The sequence below is a fragment of the Protopterus annectens genome, chromosome 2.part2 (genome assembly GCF_019279795.1).
Source record: "Protopterus annectens isolate FY-2018-M chromosome 2.part2, PAN1.0, whole genome shotgun sequence".
Taxonomy (NCBI): Eukaryota; Metazoa; Chordata; order Ceratodontiformes; family Protopteridae; genus Protopterus; species Protopterus annectens.
Genome location: NC_056730.1, coordinates 790,078,086 through 790,098,795, shown reverse-complemented (window position 1 = coordinate 790,098,795; position 20,710 = coordinate 790,078,086).

Below are 20,710 nucleotides of genomic sequence, written 5' to 3'. Positions count from 1 at the left end.
TAGCATACATCCCTGGGTTGCACACAACAGCAAGCAGGTGTCATATCAGAAGCCATGCAGTTCACACAATCATGGTAGTAAGCATGCATCCCTGTGATACACCATGTTGACCAGCACAGGTTAACAGTACACATGGCTGATGTGACCTTGACATTAACATGTAGTATGACATGTAATCTGCTGACGTGTGCATTGACATGCATACATGTCTGACACAATGGAGTCCTGACACATGTACAGTGGTGTAATGGGTATCACATTGCAGTGTTGTCTGTATGCCCTACAGATAGAATGCACTTTTAGCTGACGTGCATGAGCATTGAAGGGTAGTATGAGGCATCTACATTGCTATACAGTGTGAAGTACAGACACTGTGCCATTGCATGGCATCATGAAGCGTCTATATTGCTATACAGTGTGGAATACACATACAGTGCATAGCCATGACTGCGTGTATGCATACACATTACATAACTACTGTGGATTGTGGCCCACGTCGCTGAGGTGTATATACACTAAACCATGCTGTGCCATGTGACAGGTCACCGGAAGACCTATAGATGACACCCCTGCACAACTACTAAAATGTCTTAGCTGCCTGGCAACTGTGTCCACACATGGCAGACTTGTCAATACACCATGTCCCACATGACATTTATGTACCACACACACAAGGTGCACGGCTGACAGTGATGTCCAACAGCAGCAAGGGAAATGTATGGTATCTGTGGCCTGATGTGGTGTCTATGTCTGTGGAAGCTGTACAGGTGACTACTATCATGCTGTGACACAGTCATAATGTTCAACACATCTTATATGGTCAAATTAAGTGACAACTCCACAAGCTGTGCACAGGCATTTAGGATGTCCAGTGTTCCACATCAACTATATAACCATTCAACAAAGGCTATAGTTGGACCATGTGTGGACAATGTGCAAAAGGGTGTATACACATCACATCTACTGTGTGTTGCTACATGTCTCTGGCCATCCTCCATGGCCATGTGTGAACATGTGTTGGCCAAATGTTTGCGATTGCCATCTATCTCACATGTCTGTGTTGTCCCATATGACATACACCCATAGATGTCAGATACGTCACTGTCCACTGGGTTATGCAGGCAAAGGTAGATTTTTTTCTCTGCCTCCACTCCCCTAGCGTGGTAGTGTGCACAAGCTGACCAGGTCCCTGAATCCATATATATGGTTTGAAATAAAACCTACACCACCTAAAAAGAGGAATACCCACTCCCCTTGATTACTGAAGTCCGCGGATTCCTCTCCAGCAACTGTGCTATTAAATCAGAGCAAAGTCCCTGAATCCATATATATGGTTTGAAATAAAACCTACACCACCTAAAAAGAGGAATACCCACTCCCCTTGATTACTGAAGTCCGCGGATTCCTCTCCAGCAACTGTGCTATTAAATCAGAGCAAAGTATGTGTTACGTATATAGATTTTAAGGTGTCCTCCTAGCCTATTAGTGAGTATCTACATTGTAAGGTACCTGGTCAGCCATAACATATCTCTGTACACCCCACCTCTTACCCCTCCTCACTCACTACCTGTCCAGACTCGTTCCTTGTTACCTACTTAAGTATCACTTGATTAGCCCTGACCACTTTTAGCCCCTATCTCCCCTCTCAAGCTCCTATCTCCCCTCTCAAGCTACTACTAGTCTAACCCCTACTCCTGATCACTTTCTGTTCTCTCTCCTTACTCTGTCTTCTTACTGCCACATAGCCTCTCCCCACCACTCACCTCTATGTGTACACTCCCCTCATTCTGTACTTCCTAGCCACACCAACTCTCATCTACTCTACTTCCCCCACTCATCTCTTCATCCTAACAAATAGCCCTGTAACTATACTTCCCCCTCTCTCTAGTCTTATATTTTATTCTGTTCCTGCTAGTGGATTCCTTCAGAGCTCTGTGCATAAAATGTTAAATCATACCCACTATTTCTAGACACTAAAGAGCTCGGCCCTGCTGAAAAGCCTTTCTCTGATTGTTTCTTTTTCTTCTCTCACTGTGCCTCTTCCAGTGCGGTGTTTCACTTTTCCCACCATCTCTCCTGTTCCTAATTAGCCTTCCCCCTACCTCCTACATACTTACGTCAGCCCATCTTCCCATAATCCCTTGCGGCTTTGAAAAGCTACACTTTGATTCAGGCGCCATTTCTCTGCCTCCACTCCCCTAGCGTGGTAGTGTGCACAAGCTGACCAGGTAAGGCCTCTGATTTTCCATCACATTTCTACTACAGTTATTGTATTCTTACTATGTTACTGTGTTACTATCTTGGAATATGCTTGTATCCACCAACTGTTTAAATCACAGGCTGTGCTGTCTACTGTTTAGTGTTTATGCTCTGTAGATTCAAGACACTTTTGATCCGCTGTCCGAATCAGTTACATATTGTATTGTCTGGCTAGGCTTCTATTTTGTTAACTCAACCTGAGCTTCTAGCTACCAAGTAACTGAATTACACACTGTGCAGTCCCAAGACTAGTGTTACAAACTCAGGATTGGCCTGTTCCTGCTAAGAGATTAAACTAAACCTTGTGCTGTCTAGCGTGGTTCCTATCTCTCCTCCTATTTGATTTGGCCCATTGGTCCCTTGCTCAGTCCAGTCAGCATTACATGTTTACCAGGATTACTTATTGCATTTAAACGACCCTTTGCCATTATGTTTTTTAACTATGGAATGGTCAAATAGTTAAGCGGAAGCTACTATCTTACTATAAAGTGCTTTATCAGCTTCCAGGTATAGCGTTCCTTCTAAATCAGACTTAATCTCATAGCGCCGATATTATAGAACACTGTTTCATTGGCGTTTATCTAACTTATAGCGTTCCTACGAAACCAAACGCATTTCATTGTGCCACGTGTTTTTTAGCACGCTGTTAAACCGGCGTTTTTCTCATATTAAGGATTGTGTGTCATTCTGCAGCCCCACGCATTTATAGGACACTATAACACTGTCGCTTTACTTATTTTAAGGCAAGCGTTTTCTCTTTTTTTCTGCTGATATTATCTGCTTGTTTACTGTATTATACATGGATAATACATTATGCTTTAACTAGCGACAGGAAAGGTGCCTCCTATCTACTTTTTCTTAAAACATTATCGCCATGTCCTGTTTGCTTTTTTAACATGTTATAATACTGCTGCTAGCACTAGACTGTGAACAGACTTTAACTGCTGGACTATTGGCCGTAATAGGTCTATGTAAAAGCCAGGTTACTTGTGGTTGCTTAAAACTAAATGTATTTCTGATATTGTCTCACTCTAATGTCTTATTACAGTGTGAGTTTATCCAAGTTGATAGATAATTAACCTGCTAGTACTATTGTGTATCATTGAAGCTTACCACTATATTAACCACAATATAGACGAAGCATAACAGATTATGTTACTTGTAATTGTAGCTTGTAATTGTAGCTGGTAGCGTACCACTATATTAACCACAATATACACGAAGCATAACAGATTATGTTGTTTCTAAGTGTAGCTTGTCAGTTCATTAACCCAAACCTAGATGATGTTTAACAGATTGTTAATGTTGCTTGCACTATTCTAGAATAACACTGTATTATACACTGCTTTATTCATTGCCTAGCTGATATGAATCTTGCATGTCTGCTATCACTATTATAATCACAACTGTTATATAGCATCAAGTTGTTTTTTTTCTTAACAGTATTTGTGTATCAGTTTTCTGTTTCTCTTTCCTATCTAACTATGCTGTAAGTTCTATTTTAATTATTGCTCTCCATACCTATTCCTATGACTCTTTTATCTATCTTCTACATCTTTCTCCAAAATATTATACTATTGTTACTACTCTCCTACTTACCCTTCTACTGACTTTTTTCCACTCAGGACTCCACTAACTAACCCAGAACTAACTGTCCTTACCACTGCCTACCTGAAAATCCTTCTTCCTTGCCTACTACCCCTTTCCTTCACCCCTATCACTACTGTCTGCTTAGAATATACAGCTATTCACCAACTCACCATCTTACTCTTTTCCATATTTATTTTACAGGTCCCTGAATCCATATATATGGTTTGAAATAAAACCTACACCACCTAAAAGAGGAATACCCACTCCCCTTTGATTACTGAAGTCCATGGATTCCTCTCCAGCAACTGTGCTATTAAATCAGAGCAAAGTATGTGTTACGATATAGATTTTAAGGTGTCCTCCTAGCCTATTAGTGAGTATCTACATTGTAAGGTACCTGGTCAGCCATAACATATCTCTGTACACCCCACCTCTTACCCCTCCTCACTCACTACCTGTCCAGACTCGTTCCTTGTTACCTACTTAAGTATCACTTGATTAGCCCTGACCACTTTTAGCCCCTATCTCCCTCTCAAGCTCCTATCTCCCTCTCAAGCTACTACTAGTCTAACCCCTACTCCTGATCACTTTCTGTTCTCTCTCCTTACTCTGTCTTCTTACTGCCACATAGCCTCTCCCCACCACTCACCCCTATGTGCACACTCCCTCATTCTGTACTTCCTAGCCACACCAACTCTCATCTACTCTACTTCCCCACTCATCTCTTCATCCTAACAAATAGCCCTGTAACTATACTTCCCCTATCTCTAGTCTTATATTTTATTCTGTTCCTGCTAGTGGATTCCTTCAGAGCTCTGTGCATAAAATGTTAAATCATACCCACTATTTCTAGACACTAAAGAGCTCGGCCCTGCTGAAAAGCCTTTCTCTGATTGTTTCTTTTTCTTCTCTCACTGTGCCTCTTCCAGTACTACCCGCTCCGTTACACGCTCACTTTGCTCCCCTACCCTACCCCTTTCCCACCCACCCCTAGGGCTCTCAACCTTATACTTCTAGACCACACCCCATCAATTCTCACCCCAATTATCCTATTACATCACTCCATTCAACTATAACACATATTTCAACCACCAAACCTCCTAGCAATCAAGCACAACATTTATCACTACCACCACACCCACAACATCTCCACCCTAACCTACTCACCAATCTTACTTCTAAAGCAACTTTATCCTCACTCTAATTCAAACATGTATTGCATACAACACCCCTTTCTCCATAAACTTTTATTTTATCAAGCAACTATCTCCATCCTACTTCTACTCTCTATACTCTCTTCATATCACACCCATCTTAATATCACTTTTCCACCCCCATGGCAAACCCAACCCATAACTTACCACACACAACTTCTAAACTCTCCTATTACAACCCCCAACTCTACATCCTTTCTAACCCCATCTCTATTATAACAAATTAGCAATAAAACCTTACACCCATACCTCACTCAAGTTATCTAAAATTCTGAATAAACTCACCAAACTATACTTAAACTTACTCCTAAAACTCTCCTGCTGTGGAGACATTCACCCAAATCCTGGCCCTACCTCAACAGAAGAAGCCAAAATAAAGCTACCAACTCCCCATTTCTTCAAGCCCAAAGCATCTCTCCTCCTCCTAAATATCAATGCAAGAAGCATACTAAACAAAATACATGACCTGCATGCCTTGTTAGCACTATACAAACCTGACATAGTGGTACTAACAGAAACATGGCTTAAACCTGATCACCACAATAATGAGATCATAGCCCCAGGTTATGATATCTTGCGTAAAGACAGGAAAGGTAAAAAGGGTGGTGGTGTAGCAATTCTATTCCAAAGCCACCTCTCACTAGAACTACTTGACTATCATAATGAAGAAATCAACAACGTAGAACTTATCCTAGCGAAATTTAAATTAAACCCAAACAAACAAATAATCATCGAGGGGCATATATACCCCCAGGTAACAACAATCCCATTATGGAAAACATGTTAAGTTGGTTGTCACTCTCCCTTCCTTACGAAACAATACTACTAGGTGACTTTAACATAGATTGGGCCAACTGCTCCAAAGATTATCCCTCAGAGCACATCAACCTTTATGGGTTCTCCCAAATAATCACAACCCCCACTAGGACAGACAAAACAACCAAACGTCAATCCGTTTTGGATTGGATTCTGGTATCTCACCCCACTTTTGTACATCAATCTGGCTGTTTACCTGACAGTCTAAGTGATCATCAACCCACCTACCTAATAAGGAGCAAGATCCAACACCTACCCAACCTACCTCTACTAAAAATAATACGTAATAAAAAAAGCTTCAGAGCCAATGACTTTAATAAAGCACTAAATTGCTGCAACTGGCTCCCTCTTAAACAACTACCTCTCAATGAAGCTGTACAATACTTTAACTCTACCTTCCTACATATCCTAGACCATCATGCCCCTACTAGATCCATCAGGACAAAAACCCACCAAGCCCCATGGCTCACCAAAGAGACAAAAAAGATAATGAAAGAAAGGGACAAACTCTGGATAGCTTCCCACAAAGATTCTAACACTATCCTAAGGTCAAAGTATACAGAACTACGTAATATAGCCAAGAGACTAACTAAACTAGACAAGTCTAACTATTACAAAACCTACAGGATAAATATAGCCATAACCCACATAAATTCTGGACCTCCATTAATAGACTACTTCACCCTGGAAAAGCATCCACTCCCACCCCTGTACTGCCAAACAACCAAGATGATATTCCCACTCAATTTAATAAATTCTTTACAGAAACAGTTCAAAATCTAGCCAATACCCAGAAAAATAATGACACCCCTATGCAATCTTCTACCGCATATAACAATCATACAAAAAATAATTTCTCTACCTTTTTCCTACAACCAGTGTCCACTAAAATGGTTGCAAACCTCCTTAGGAAGCTAAAACCAACTACACTAGCTGCTGATAAACTGCCTGCTGATTTCCTTCAGATAGCAGCAGACACCATATCCTACCCAGTGTCAATTCTTATTAATAGATCAATCTCAGAACACAAAGTTCCCACCCACTGGAAAATCTCCCATATTGTCCCTCTGCATAAAGGTGGCAACTCCTTAGAGCTAACCAACTATCGTCCAATTACCATACTATCACCCTTATCAAAAATTCTAGAAAGAGTTGTCCACTTGCAACTAATGCAATATCTTCAACAAAATAAACTACTATCCAACTCCCAACATGGCTTCAGACCCTCCCACAGCACAACCACTGCCCTTCTGTCCTATACCAATACAGTCAATCACTTTAGAAACCAAGGTCTTTTTGTATCTTCCATCTTCCTCGACTTATCAAAAGCCTTTGACATGGTTAACCACAATCTGCTCCTCAATACTCTATCTAGTCTCAATATTTGCCCCTCCACCATACTCTGGTTCAGCAGCTATTTATCAGAACGCCAACAAGCAGTTCTCTGGCAAGAAAAGCTGTCCCCCCTCTTACCAGTTTCCATAGGAGTCCCTCAGGGATCAATCCTTGGTCCACTGCTATTCTCCCTCTTCACTAACGACATTTCTTCTTCACTACCCACTGCTACAGTAGTTCAATATGCTGATGACACCACCATAACCTGTGCTGCCACCAGCATTAAGGAACTACACACCATCACCCAATACAACTTTACCCTAGCAGAAACCTGGTTTACTAAAATACAACTTCTTCTCAACCCAAAGAAAACCAAACTAATACTATTCACCCCGGCAGATCATCCAACTCTGACTATAACCTCACTATATACTCCAAAACAATATTCAAATCACACCAACCAACCACACCAAACTACTAGGAGTTGACATTGATAACCACCTAAAGTATGATATCCATATAGCACAAACCATCAAAAGGTCAACAAAACTGGGTCTACTCTATAGAAATAAAAGTTCATGACTATTCAGACCAAAGCCACTATTGCAAGAAGCCATCTCCTCTCTATCCTTCTCTATGCTTCCCTATCTTAACTAACCTTCACCGGACCGAACTTCACAAAATGGAATCATGCTACAACAAAATTGCCAAATTTGCAACAGACTCCTCAAATAGATCCCATCACTGTCTTTCCCTAATGCAACTCAAGTGGCTGGAACTTCCTCAGCTACTTAGACTCAATCAAGCCATAGTTGCACATAAACTCTACTACTACCCTGAAAAACACCTGCCCTCCTACAACTAATTAAGCCCTACACCACCACTAGAGCCCTGAGATCTAGCAACCAAAATCTCATTCAAGTAATTAGACATAAAATGAAGCAGGTAAATCTCTCTTTGCCTGCACAACAGCACAAACCTGGAACTCACTCCCAAACAATATAACCAGCACTACTTCTTGCACCCATTTCAAACACCTCTTGAAATCCTACTATTCTAACATCTGGCTCTGCTCTTGCTATACCCCAGGGTAGCAACATCTATGCTCAGTTGCATGGACTATGCTACACTACAACATTTTCCTTTACTGAGCTCTACTGCTATCCCACAGATTCATCCTAACATTTCATCAATCTATAAGCAGTAAACATTCCAACACTTGTACTATTCTGTACCATATCCCTTACCTGAAAAACACTCTAATCTGTTTCTAGACTAACACAATACCTAACAGAGATTATCTTACTCTCATCCTACCTATACCTTTACCCTATTTTATGCCACTATGGGCATTTATTTACTTCTCAGTTATACTAAAGCATAAATGTATTACAACTTTATATTTACTAATATTTTGAAGGGAAAAAAAAAAAAAAATTATTTATATATATTTGTATTATTTGTACTACTTGTATATTCTACTAGAGTACTGACTGTATATTCTTCTAGTTATCACATGCCATGTAAATGGTCCTCTGTACTACTTATAAATGTTAAGAATTGCTTTGTACTGTTTTCATCTAATATTGTATTGTATCATGGAGCTTTTCTCCCCGGGCCTCCGCTGAAAATGGACCTGTGTCCAGTCGGACTTTCCCGGTTAACAAAAATAAAATAAAATAAAATAAAATAAAATAAAATAAAAGGATTGTATGTTTGGTATGTGGGGTATGTATTATGGGATAGTGAGACAATGTTGCAGCCGGAACACTACATGTCTGGAACATGTCAGATGGCACATCACAATGTGTGCACCCATTGCAGGGGCATATTCCACAATGGTGAATCCTGTGGGCTGCCCATATCCCAGCTCACTGTGTGGTACTGTTTGTGTGCCACACGTGCTATTCCAATGTATAGTACATATTCCTACATTGAACAACACCTCCACCATTGTATGCACAGCTGTCCACACATCTAGCAATGACAGATACTGTGGTTTCATGTTGGTGTTTCATTTAGTTTGTATATATTGCACATGGGTAGCCAGTGTGATTGATGACAGATGCGACCTGTATATCGTGACTGGACCATACATTATGTGTACATGTGTTAACTGGCCACATGGCGAATAGATCTGTGCATTAACATGCCTGATACTGACAACTGTCTCACCTGCAACAGACTGATGTCTGTGCGGCACACTAGAAGTACTTCTATAGGGGTGACATAGCAGTTTGAACATTATCTATGACTGTATGACAGCTACAGGGTGCACTGTGCATGTTAACACATTCGCCTGTACAATAGCATATAGTATGCACATGTGTGCATACACAGGGTAGCATACTATAGTATGCGGCATGTGTGTAAACATACCTTGCATATGATGTTACATTACATATTGTGCAGTGACACATGCAACTAAATGGGATATAATAGTTATATGTGCAGTAGTGACTTACCAGGCAACTCCAGGCTCAGTGGTCGGGAGACACCCACTTCCACGATGGCAGCTAGTGTTTGTGGATGCTGTTCTGAGGGTGTCCCCAGGCGGGCCAGTAGCTCCTCACTAGGTGTGAGTGGGGGCTGGGTTGGTGGCCCACCACCTGTTCTACCTTGTTCCCTGGCGATTGCATTGGCATGCTGTTTCACATGTCGTATCAGGTCCATGCAGTGTCTGCGCACCTGCTGGTAGGTGCAGTTATGGCCACCCACATCATTAACCCTCCTGCGAAGTTCCTCCAACAGGTTGTCACACTACTGGGCATGTTGTGGCACATGGCTGAACAATACCTCATAGTTATCATGGAGGTACGGTATGAGGGCATCATCCTCCAGGTGGCTATACGCTGGCAGGCATGAATGAGGCATTATCTGGAAGACATTATGATGGAGACAGGTCACAGTATCACAGAGATGTACAGAGATACAGCTGCACATACATTTGTATTAAATCTAGTACATATGAACAGTTATCTTTGCAAATCGTCATGACACTGACATGACTGACATGTTTGTGTCACACACATGTAACACTCGGTGTGCATTGGATATCATCACCATATATGTGTGTCACCTCATTACATTGCTCATACTCCATGTGAATGCTGTCTTGATATGGGCATGTCTGCTTGCCTGTACTGGTGTTCTTACCTATCAGCATATGCCTGGATGTGTCCACAGTAATGCTGCTGACCTTGATGCTGTGTATATGTCACATATCAACACATACACTGCCTTAATGGACATGAGCAGTGACAATGCAGACATGCGCATTGACACCTTTACATGCATGTGTTTTGCCATATACGTCTACATGGCACTGTACAGCAGTTCAACATCCTGCCACGTATCACCTGTGTAGCACATGTGATACACATGGGACAATGGCTAGCCGGATGTTATTTGCAGGGATGGTTATCAACTATAGCATGTGTGGGCAAGGCCATGCAGTAGTGTGTATGCCCTGGGCCATGTATGGGCATAGGATGTGAGGTTTTCTAGCTGTATCCGACAGCCATTTTGTCACCGCCAGGTGCATCAGTGCCACATTACTGATCCAGACAGTTAATGATACATCTACCATGCGGTCATCGCACCATGTATGACAGAGATGACATGTGCAGCTTTGATGGACAGGGTTGCATGGTATGGCAGGAGTATGTAACATGTATGGGACAGGGATCTGTCCAGCATGTGGCGATCCTTGTAGTAGGAAGGTGGCTGTCCATGACTTATGTCTTTCAGATCAGGATATGTACGTGTAGCATGTCCAACATCGCAGTGTTGCACATGTCTTTATGCAAGGTAGCCAGCATGCTGCATAGTGGAGGTGAGGATTGTGAAGGCTGGTGTCACCCATCCACGCATGACCAATACCCCTTAAAGGTGATATGTGATCCAATATTGGTCACACGAGTGCTGAGTATGCCTGTCCAATGATCTTCATGCTCATGGATGGCACTCTGTCATGACTTTGGTGCCTCGTATGACTACCTAATAGGCATGGAGTCTCACCAGCTCAGGGAGGTGAACTGCACAGCATCATCCCTTATACACAGTGTCCATAATGTTGATTGCTGCCTAGGTGGTAGTTAATGGGTACAGGGTTATTCTCCTAGCGGTGACAATGCTATTATCAGCTGTCAGATTGTGCACATATGTCATGCACCGCACCCACAAAGCCCATTATGCATGTTGTCCACAACACTGAGACAGCTATTGCTCCTAGGTCATGGCCATTCACATCTTTACATACGCAGATGCCTCCCATTTGTCTGTGTGGTATGGGCTAGAATGAGGTGAGAGTACAAATCATTAACCCTGTTTTACTGTAGCTGCCACTGGTGTGATATGCACATGTCACTCAGGCACCTTTTGTAGTGATGCTTCTGTCAACAGGCCACTGGTAGAACACTCCTGTAACATACAAAGGTACATCTAGTATACTCAGTGTAGCTGGAACACAGTATGGGTGATGATGTCCTATGACCTGTCACAGGTATGCTACGCAGTGTGAAATCATCCGTACTGTCATCTACATCTGTACTGCTAACATCTACATTGATAAAGGTTCATGGATTTGCAGACCATACTCAGCAGGGTAATAGTGCAGTCCCTCCCATTTTGACTGGCGTCTGCACTTGTGGGTTGCAGTGGGTTTATATTATCCAACACCCTATCTGTATTGCATATTCATGCTCAGCACTTGTTCAGAACATGTAAGCACTTCATGAGCTACTAATTATTATAGCACCCATTCCAACTCATTTCCTACAAGTACACTGTTTGTCCTTACATTTCCAGCTTGCTTACAGTACAACAGCTGTTGTACAAACATACCTCACATATCTTGTGAGACATGGTTGAATATACAGGCATGTCCAAGTGTCAATTACCAGTGTTATTGCCTGTCTATATGATGAATATGGCAAACATGAGGCAATAGAGCAATTGTCTCATGTACACAGTCAATGCTTACCTCCCAACATACGGCACTACAGCCTGTGGGAGATGCACATATGTAGCCATGCTGGGGGTAATGCTCTCTCCAACTCAGACTGAACCTGACATTCATGTGGGGACGTTAAACATTTGCAACACACCCCACTCATCACATAGTCTTACTAGATCTCCACCACCACAGGCCACACATAGTATGACTATGACATTTGCAGAACCTCTCCATACTCACTGTGTAGGCAACAGAGGCAGCCCCTATCACCAAACACAACACCAATTACTTATAGTCCACAGACTCATGTGTGCCCATCAACTACAGCCAATAGGGTGTTATAACATACCCAACACACCAGTCATAGGTGACTCTGTAGGCAGTCACACTGATGTCCCACTCAGCAGGCTACACAAGGCGATAGTCGCTTACATCTGGCTGTCGGGTAACAGGATCTGCAACATAATCTATGCACCCATGCCACACCTCACCAGGTACAATTTGACTGTCATTCTCCATGTTAGTGTGACTGCCCTGAGATGTAACTTCCTGGACTACATGTACAGTGACATGCAATAGCTCTCCGGTCTTGTAGCCCAGGAAGGTATCGCCCAAGCCCTGAGAAGCATTCTGCATTCATCCAGACTGATACCACTGTACAATGACTGAATGTTTCACTTCAATAGTTGCCTATGCTTCTGTTGTCATTCCACAGGCATCCAGTATCTGTCTGCTTTGAATGACATGGTCAACAAAACAAGATGCTTTGGCACAGATGACCTGCACCTGTCAGCCCTGGGATTACAGATAACATGTAAGGCTCTTGCTGCTTCTATACTGCCTGTCTTGGGCAGTTTCCAATAACATATTCACCACCAGAACAAGAACAGGCAAGCAAAACCTGGGGTAATGTTGCTCAATGTTTGACATCTTCATCTCTAATGCACTCAGGCGAGGCACTCCTTATAATGGACCACTTCAATATCTCTGCAGTGACTGGGACCTGCCTCTAGGCTCCGGAGAGCACACCTGCACTGACAGGTTATACGCAGACCACACCTTTCAGTCATGTAACCAGGACCAGAACACCCACGGCGGAGGTGTGTTCATATTTCACAAGGATGTACACACCTCCAGGCTGGGTACTTAGCACAATGCATCAGAGGTAATCCACGTGCAACTAACTGTGGCCAGAACTACTATCCACATTGTAACTTGCTATGAATTCCACACCATACCCCACGGTTACCGGTTCTCATTTCTTGGTGTACTGGACAGTAAGGTTCAAACAGGAACTACTGATGTGAGACTGACACTACCCCACACTTAACTGGGATACCTACTCATGTACCGACACATTAGGCCAATGCTTTCTGGGATTCGTTACCTCCAATCGGCTGGATCAACCCATACACACCACCACCACCAAGGCCAGCAATATCCTAGACATGGACATTACCAACATGTGACTGGTGTTCCATACCTGGGGTTATCCCCTTGTTGGTAGTTTCCAAACGTATGCTAATCACCCTTGTTATCCACATCCCGGCACCACACCCTTCACGGAATACACAGTACAATATTTCTACAAGGCCTACTTCAGACATCTTATGACAGCGGTAGTAAACATCATGACACCCATGCAGATGGACAATGTACTTACAAATGCTGAAACATACACCAGTGCAATTCATTAGCACTTACATGACTGCATGGATCATGCTATCCCAAACAGAGCCATGATGGTACCCAGCAGATAATGGACGCCACTCTGGGGGTCCAGTTCAATGGACATAATGTACAACAAAAGGTGGAGGCTGTTGCAAAGTAGAGTACAATCCCATGGGTGGGGTAGCTCACTGGTCAGCCTCAGTAGGAATCCAGGATCCCTTATCACATCCTCCAAAGCTAGCTATGTAAACATTACTGTGACACATTCCAAGGACTACCACAAAGCATTATGGAGGTATGTCAGTACTCGATGGCAATACCCACATCTGCTCTGACATACGACGGTTAGGCAGGAACATTACAGAACTGACTGATATTGGCAACATCCTGGCAGATAGGTTCAATGCTAACTTTACACCCTCTCACTCCCTACAGTGTCAAAATCTATACAGGAGAAAATGCAGAGTCTCTGCGGTCACAACTATGCAGTTCCAACCTGCACTCTCTAAGGCCTGGAAAACAGACTCATTGTGACCGTCCAACATCCCAGGCTGCGATTTACACAAACCTCAGAACGACATGGCTCCCCACTTGGCCACCAGATTCACTAATAGCCTTGTATCAGACACTGTGGCCCCTGAATGGCACACAGCAACAGTTATCACACTCCACACAGGTGGCGCCACAATGAAACAGAGGGACTATTGCCCTATACGCCTGACTGGACTGTTCTGCAAGGCTATGGGGCACATCATCATGGAAGTCATTCACAGAGACATTGGTGGGCTCCAGACCTTTGATGCCACCCAGGTTGGATTTGTTAGGGCCAGACTATGACTCCTACACCTGGTGGACTCCTTTGATACAGTTACCAGGGTAGTTGATGACGGTAAGGGGGTCCACACAGCCTACCTTGTCCTCTCATTGGTTTTCAGCACCGTTCTCCATTCTGGTATTCACAACATACACATCCACCTGCACATCGAGCCCTACGTCTCATGATGTTATGCAAAGTGGCTCATGGACAGGACCCACACAGTGAGGGTAGTATACCATAGTACCTACTGTAATTCAGTTACACTTGGCGTACCACAGTCCTCAGTCATAGGGACCCTCATGTTCGGTATATGCTTCCCTGAGGTACAGGCTAGCGCAGAGGGACTTTCCGTGAATAGGTTTCCAGATGACTGCAAACAAGGAGCCATGATTAATCCACCAGCTGATACAAACACCCTCCATAAGGGTGTCACTGTGACGGATACCTAGTGTCGATAACATGACCTCAAGCTGCATGACACAAGGTACATAGACATCCCCTTTGGATTACACCAATCACCCACTGACTATCACATAGGTGGTAGTCCCCTACATACATGTGACATTATACAGGATCTTAGTACACACGTATATAGCACCCACTCCTTTGATAACCATATTGCCAATGTGGCGTGGATATCCTTCTACATGGCCACCCTTATCTGTAATGGGTTTGTAGTTGGAACAAAAGCACCCATTGTACCGCTATACTCCTGATGTATGACACACGTTCAAGGGTACAACACCCCTTTTAGGGTGTACCTTACAGAACAGCAATGACTTTACATACCACAACATTAACACACCATGAGGATTATTGACCTCCAAAGGATGACATATGCAGCACAACTACAGACACCACGACTGTACACATTTGCATACTGCATACTCAGGGGTGACCTCTGCTGAACATACAGGGCCCATGTCCACAACAATATTGGTGGATATACTCCACATAAGCAACATAAGCAAAGGCCACTGACAGCAACATGCTCATGGATATGTACACAAACGCAACAATGAGTGGGACGTGCTTGAGGGATACATTCCTGAACCAGACACTCACCATGCTTTGGAACATGATTTCTATGTGCATCAAGCAGGGACCCTCACTAGCACTCTTCATGAGATACCTCGATGGGTGGATTGGAGACACACATGTATGCCAGGGATTACTGCAGTGGCTGTACTGTACACAGGTGCAGGTAACAAATGGCTCTGCTGTTCACAGACACAGGACACTACCCTAGTAAGGTGCCGCCAGTGAAAACACTGTAGTTGGGCTTACAAATGGACTTGGCCAGACAGCATAGTACCTAACTATGAACCTGTGAAGCTATTACATGTCCTTTGTGCATGGATAATTGAATAGCTCTTCCATTTCAATTAGCTATCATGTTGTTATAGTGTCCCGTGGCAACAAGCCATATGTATCCTGTTATTGTGTATTGTACATGCCAATAGACATACCTTTTGTTTGCATGATATAACAGTTATGCTGTGTAAAATATCTGACATATCTGCCTACAATACTGTACATTACATATATTTTAAACATTATCCCATAATGCAGAGCATACTTGCACAGCAGGACCACCTTAGGCATGTTATTCTCGTTATATGCCCATACACATGCCTACTGTGACAGTATATCAACATATACTATCCCCTGCTATGGCACGTATTTGTTGGACAAATCCTACCACTGACGGTGGGTGGTGTGGAATTGTTGTGTTTAAAGCCCTCATGTAGCATCCCTTGTGGTGTATGAGATGTTTACCTTGTGGCCCACAGCAGGACACACAATTTCTACAAGCGTTACTATGCTCAACAAGACATCACTACATAATACCTTTTCCCACTTTATGCATTGCGTACACTTTAATTAATACAAAACAGGCTCTACATACACTAACATACTGAGTGTTCTACATACCTTGTTAGCGTTCTGAGTCTTCGTAAATATCTCTCTTACACCTTTCCAGTTTAAACGGTTCTATGGTATGAGCATATGGTTTGAATGTATGGCAAGGAATCCTTATATACGTAGATACCTGTAACATGTGGTATCCTGCCGCCAGTTGGCGTTCCTGAGTAAATTATCACATGCACATCAGCTGTGCAGCTACTCCATTCACCAATTACACGGCAACAGTGGGGTATAACTGAATTCTCCACTTGGGCATTGCCCTTTTCGCCTACCTTCGGGGAGACGGCCTGTATGTGTTTTGTTGTGAGGAATTGCAACTGCTATTTGGAGAGACATGGATATTTTGAATTCATGTCCCCCGTGGATAGTGTGTGACAGCTAGAGTATGTGGTTCTACATGTGAGTGTACCTGTCATCTCAACTGTCTGATAAGGGACTATTGCAAACAAAACATGTAACATCGCCGTCTGTTCCATTATACAACAGCTACAATTTCACATGGCGCCATTACAAATGTGTCTCTCACAAGGTATGTTAACGCTTCTGCAGATGTAATTGAGTGAGTGGATGTTTGTGATGTTATTACAGTCTGTATTGCAATTGTTTCGGGTGTGGGGGAGATGTAGGTGGGTGTACATAGCATATACAGGTTTGTGGGAACTGCATTTCTACATATTCCATATGTGTGTGTGTGCTCCTTCCCTAATTGAAGACCTGTCATTTAGTAGACTAAAACTATGGTTGTTGCAGGCTTATACATTGAGCCATTGTTAATTGGTTCCTATATAGCATGCAGGTGAGGTTGATACTTCCATACCTCCGGAAATACATTGATATGTAAGGGGATGTTACTAAATGACAGCTGTCGCGTGTATTTCTGTCACAGATATTTGCACTCATTGCAGTTGTGTTGGTGACTGAACTTCTTTGGCATGGGTTGCCACATTTTCAAATGGCCATAGTGGGACATTTGCAGGACACACATCGGTGTTTACAGGCCGACACATACCCACGGTCAGTACACAGGATAGAACGTACTTTTATCCTAAATACATACTTATTCTTGTAGCACTTTAGCTACTTATCATGTTTCTTGTAACATTTACGTATTTTAGATACAGGAATAACTATTTAATGCAACTATTACATGATATATGGGACATAATTATGTCCTACAATCTCGGACATTTGCCCTTTTTAATATTTGTTGTCAGGACACAACTGCCCAAGGAGGGGCTGTCCTTCTTAAAGTAGGACAGGTGGTAACCGTATGCCTATGGCCAGCTATGACCACACCTACTGTAATGATCTACCTCCGAGTTAGCACTAACAGACACACGATGCAAACACACACACACACACACACACACACACACACACATTACAGTCCCACGGAAATGCACACGGCACCCTCAACACACACTTACACAGACTACAGCAATCACAAACACAGTTGAACACAGTACCTACCTGGACCGCAGCACCAGCAGCGATAACTAAATGTCCCTTAACATCGTGATAATATTACTCGCGGTTCTAGTGTTCCGGTACTGTGGTCTTTCGGTCTTTAAGCCTCGTGATTACACGTGTCGGTATGTAAAACATTCGGTAGTTGGCAGTATCCTATTTATTTGTACCTCCGTGGTTGAGTACTTGTCGCTGACCTATCTATATATTTGCAGATATAGGTGAATCCGTATATATCGACATATATCTCTCTATCACCCTTTCTATCTCTATTTTATATATATATATATATATATATATATATATATATATATGTATAGAGAGAGAGAGGGAGAACACACCTTTCGTTGTGTACATGGCACTGTATACTGTTTCCTGAACTCTGCACATTTGTGTTTTAACCTGTCACAATACACACCTGCTGTTGGTACATCTCGGGTAGCTTAGTGTTAGGTGATTGTGTACATGATTGCGTGTTCTACTCCTGGCAGTGGTCATTTTACTTTTCAGAGCAGGCACTAATAGTACAGGGGTGAATAATGCTAGTTTCACCTGTTCTGGGCATTGTTGACCGTGATCTGCATGATATTCAGCAAAGCTTAGCCCTGTTTTGTGCATATCCGTATAGTCATGTTTAAATGACGCTTACCAGCACTTGCCAACGCATAAACCCACTAACATGTGCTAAACCTGATCTGATGACCTGCATCCAACATCCATTATTCGTGCCTTCGGGATTACGTAACGGCCCTTGCAGGATGTGGAACCGGGAACATGCATGACAGTCAGTGCATTTACCACTAGGGCATCTGGGATTTGTACACGTGTTATGGTGTTTTGTATGTGGGCTGTACTACGGCTGTTACTCCATACTGCAATCAAATGCGTAGCTCAGTTAGTTTACATATGGATGAGACCTATTCATGGTATGTCCAAGTGATGTTTAATGGATGTGCTCCAGCATTGGGAATCTATGTCACAGTGAGTCACACACTATAATGTGCTACACATTCACACAACCATAGGTGGAGCATGCTGGGGTGACAGATACCTGTCATGGGTACTCCCCATGCTTTGCAACTAAATCCCTGATTACATTATATGGAGCCCCTCAATAACACACCAGGGAATCCATGCAGAGTGTGTGGGGAACAATGATTAAACACATGGATCCCGCAATTGGCTCTGCTCCACTGAGGGACAGTTGGTTAATAGATGTGGTGGCGACAGCAGGCACTGTTTGCCTCGGTTGATGAATGGCCTCTGACAATCGGGCATGTACCTACCAATGTACCTAAGAACCTATACATACAGTATCAACATATGCTGTTAGGTGCATGTACTGTTCAGGTGTTGACTTTCCTTGTTCCAATAGCTGTTGTGTGTGCAATGGTTGAGGGCTGCCTATGTAGGATTCACATAGTAGGCCACCTATATATTACAATTTACAGGTGGTTGTGTGTGTGTGCCATCCAGTTTACTGTGTGTGCAGGTGGAGAGGTGTGTCAGTCCATAGGGGCCTACACTGTCAGTGTATGTGCTATACGTTCCCTCTTTGCCAAGGCGTGGGCATATTGGGAATGCCTCCGTCTGCCTACTGGGGCTGGCACAGGGTGTTTGTGGTCTGAATCCCTCTGTGCCCGTGATGGCCTTGACAATTGCAGTGGGCTGTGAGGGCCTTCACCATTATGTCCCTGCTGCAGCTGTTTCTGCATGATCATATTATGTAGCATGGCACATACTATGAAGATGTGGGCACACATGCCTGGAGAGTACTGCAAGGCTCCACCAGATATGTCCAAGCAACGGAACCGTGATTTCAGCATCCCAAACACACGCTCTATGATGATTCTGGTTTGTGCGTGTGCCTCATTATGGCATTGTTGCATGGGTGTGTGTGCATTTCTGATGAGAGTCATCATCCACGGCTCCAGTGCATAGCCAGCATCCCCCACAAGGTGGCCATATGGGATGTCCCCCCTGACAAATACCTGATACAGCTGTGAGGCATGCCAGATGTGGGAGTCATGGTAGCTTCCAGGGCTGCCAGCACACACATCCATGATAATGTCCTGGGCATTGCACATGACCTGGCAGTTGATGGAGTGGTATCCCTTGCGGTTTATCTAGTGCCTACCACGCTCACCGGGTGGTGACTTGATATGTATGTGCGTGCAATCTATCACACCCAGTACCTCCGGGTAGTGTGCCACATGGTGGTAGAGATGCATATTGCTGGCCAACTCCTCCTGAGTTCGGGGGAAGTATATATGCTCATTGGAATGTGGTAACATGGCTTCCAGGAACTGGTGTAGTACCCTGGATGCTGATGCCTGTGAGATCCCCATTATATCTCCAGTTGGCCTTTGAAAGGTACCTGTGGCTAGTATTCTCAAGCTTACACATACCTTCATGTCCACTGGGATGGGTTCCCCTCTGTTGTTTCTGGATCTCAGGTGTGGCTGGCACAGCTTAAGTATTTGCTGTAAGATGTCTCCACCCTGTAATGCTCTACTATCTCCAGATCATGTAGCCCCTGGTAGGTTACCCTTGGTCTGAACACTCTTCTCCTCCTCCGGGGCCTGCGGTGGTTGTCAGCATCATCCTCCACAACACCTTCAGTCTCTAACACATGGTGATGAATCACAGCTATGG